The sequence below is a fragment of the Octopus bimaculoides genome, chromosome 13 (genome assembly GCF_001194135.2).
Source record: "Octopus bimaculoides isolate UCB-OBI-ISO-001 chromosome 13, ASM119413v2, whole genome shotgun sequence".
In the NCBI taxonomy this organism is placed as follows: domain Eukaryota; kingdom Metazoa; phylum Mollusca; class Cephalopoda; order Octopoda; family Octopodidae; genus Octopus; species Octopus bimaculoides.
In genome coordinates, this window is record NC_068993.1 from 15,911,288 (window position 1) to 15,914,973 (window position 3,686).

Sequence of the window (3,686 nt, forward strand, 5' to 3'; positions counted from 1 at the left end):
ATATATATATATATATATAAAATATAAATAATATATAAACATATGCATATATCCATACATATATGTACATACCTACATCTATATGTATACATACATGCGTATATGGGTACACTTGTTAACACTTTCACCCTCCGCAAAAAATTTCAAATTTTATTTAATTTGATTTGCGGGAAGGACTGTTCCAAGGAAGTCACGTATTGTCCTTGACTTCGAAACGCGGAGTAGATGGAACAGGGACAACTGACGAAGGGTTATACTCTTTATGTTGCGTGTCTCATTTCTCTGTTTGTTGTTTTCGCTGTTCGGGAAAAGTTAGTTTTCTGTTTTCGTATTTATGTTTTCGTTTCTCATTGTGTTTAACGTTTTTTTGTGATGTCCTGTACCCATAATATGAAGAATGCAAAGGTGGCGAGCTAGCAGAATTGTCGGCACTCGGGACAAAATGCTAAGCACTATTTAATCCATCTTTACGTTTCTGAGTTCCAATTCCGCTAAGATCGGCTTTGACTTTCATCAAAGCCGATGATGATGATGGTGATGATAATGGTGATGGTGATGAGGGTGATGATGATGATGATGATGATGATAATGATGATAATGGTGGTGGTGATGATGATAATGAGGGTGCTGCGATGATGATGGTGCTGTTGATGGTATTATAATGATGTTGGTGGTGATGACGAGGGAGGTATAATTTGTTGATGGTGATGGTTGAAATTACGTTAAGTTTTCAAAGTGATCATTTATTTCCAGCTCTTACTGATCATAGCGGAAAATGATGCCGTTGGCGAGGAGGAAGATGATGGCGTGTTCGTGGCGGTAGTGGTGTTGATGGTGATGATGGTGGTAGTGGTGTTGATGGTGATGATGGTGGTAGTGGTGTTGTTGGTGTTGTTGTTGGTGGTGGTGAAGTGGTGGTGGTGGTTGTTGTTGTTGTTGTTGTTGTTGTTGTTGTTGGTGGTGGTGGTGGTGGTGGTGGTGGTGGTGGTGGTGGTAGTGGCGGCGGCGGTGGTGTCATAGTAGTGAAAAGTGGTAATTGTAGTGATGTGTATATATCAGTTATATTTGTTGTGTAGCGATGTTTACTATGTAAAACGAAAGAAGAAGAAGAAAAAAAGAGAAAGAATTTACCAAAAGTAAAACCACACGGTGCTAGAACAAATTAAGGATTGGTCATAAAAGAGCCGTTACATCGTGCATGATATTGCATGACGACTCAAAGAGAAAATGTCTGAATGCCTTCTTTATTTGCTAGTTTATTAGTCAAATGAGACGTTTGTTTAAATTCTTTCTGTCCATTCCCCTGATGGAGTTTGGCAAACCGAGAAACGTCATCCATGTGACTAGAGACGTCTTATGAATTACGAGAGAACGGTGGGGAAAAGAAGCATGAAACAAAAGTTGTAAAATCGACAAATAAAAACGTGAGAAAGTAATACGACGAATACGAGATAAGGAAAAATAATATAAAAACAAAGAAGGGGAAAAAGTAAGAAAAGGAAAATGTTTAAGTTTACCTAAGGGACTGGTTGGTTAACATGGATAAGCGTAAAAGATCAATGCTTAGAAATTAAGTATGGTGTAGCGAAAAAAGAAAATCGAGTGTGATTAGTCACTGCTTTCTTGACACTAAGACAAGAAAACGAAGCTAGTGACAATGTTAAAATGTAGAACCAACATACAGTACATACGACTCTTTATACTGTCTCAGAATCTCCCTTCTTTTTGCCACTAATAATACAGAACATGTGACTATATACTAACTAATAAAATTTCAAAAACCTTGGTTGACTAATGTTATCTGACTGTAGCAGCATTTGTTTGTTTAGTGAGGAATGTTTTCGTATCTTGGACAATTGAGACCATCAGTAGTTGTAAAAATTATTAGGCATTGTCAACACGACATGTAATTCAGTGCCTGTTCACGAGCGTGCTACGCAATTGAGCGCAATTAATTGCATGTAGCTTACTAACTTACTAACAAATAAATAAATTATCACAGAGACAAAATAGGTTTTAAAAAAAAAGGAATAAAATTGAATAGAATAGAGATGAAAAGAATGAATAACTTATTGTTGCCAACAATATCGTCATGTACTAAAAGGCGGTGAGCTGGCTGAAACGTTAGCACGCCGGGCGAAATACTTAGCGGTATGTTGTCTATTTTACGTTCTAAGTTCAATTTCCACCTAGGTCGACTTTGCCTTTCATCCTTTCGGGGTTGATAAATTAAGTACCAGTTACGCACTGGAGTCGATATAATCGGCTTAAATAATTTGTCTGTCCTTGTTTGTCCCTTCTGTGTGTAGCCCCTTGTGGGCAGTAAAGAAATAAGAAACGTTAGCACGCTGGGCGAAATGCCTAGCGGTATTTCGTCTGTCTCTATGTTCTGAGTTCAAATTCCGCCAAGGTCGACTTTGCCTTTGATCCTTTCGGGGTCGATAAATAAGTACCAGTTACGCACTGGGGTCGATATAATCGACTCAATCCATTTGTCTGCCCTTGTTTGTCCCCTTTGTGTGTAGCCCCTTGTGGGCAGTAAAGAAATAAGAATCGTTAGCACGCCGGGCGAAATGCTTAGCGGCCCGAGGCTATAGAAGAAGATACTTGTGCAAGGTGCCATTCAGTAGGACTGAACCCGGGGCAAAATGGTTGGAAAGCAAACCTCTTCCCACACAGCCAAACCTGTAAAGTTCATTACTAAAGAGCCAAGACGATCGTGGTTGGAATACTTCTGGTCGTCGTTTTGTTCAGTCACGGTTAACAATGACAAAAACAAAAATGAAAGCGTCTTTACACTTCTGAGTTCAAATTCCATCAAGGTCGACTTTGCTTTTCATCCTTTCGGGGTCGATATTTTACGTACAAGTTGCCTACTGGAATCGATCTAATCGACTGGTCCCTCCTCCCAAAATTTCAGGCCTTGTGCCTAGAGTAGAAAAGAATATTGTCGTGTACTATGACAGCGAGAAAAAGATTGGGAGTTTGAAGTTTCGTAAGTTGATTAGTTGGTTGGTTGGTTGGTTGGTTAGTTAGTTAGTTGGTTAACTGGCTGGCTGGCTCGCTTGCTGGTTGGCTGGTGAGTTATTTGTATGGATGGCAGGCAATGAAAGGAGGTATTGTGTAACGATATGTTGTGATGTTATAAGATTAAGCGAAGGTGCCGTTAAATGACGAAGTGTGCCGAGCAGAGTGGACGTGGAAGAGGTTTACGAAACGATGGAGTTGTTAGGTGAGTTGAGCTGAGCTGGGTTGAGATGAGCTGAGCTGAGTTCAGCTTGGCTCAGCTGAGTTGATATGTATTAAACCGGATGAAGGATGGTGGCGGGGGTGGGCGTAGAGAATGTGCGGAGAGTTTAGATAAGATGGTGAGGTTAGGTGTGTTGTGGTGAGGGGAGGATTATGTTAATTATGTGTCAGATGAGATGAAGAAAATATAAAGAAAACAATTGATGCGATAAAATGACATGGTATGGTGAACTGACGAGGAGGGTTACGGCTACGGGTGTGTTGGTGGGGCTGGCGGTGGCAACGGCTTGGTGGGGGTGTTTGGTGTTGGCAGTGGTGTTGCTGGTAATAATGGTAGTAATAGTAGTGGTGGTGGTAGTGGTGGTAGTGGTGGTGCTGGTGCTGGTGCTGCTGGTGGTGGTGGTGGTGGTGGTGGTGGTAATATAGTTGTTCTTGGT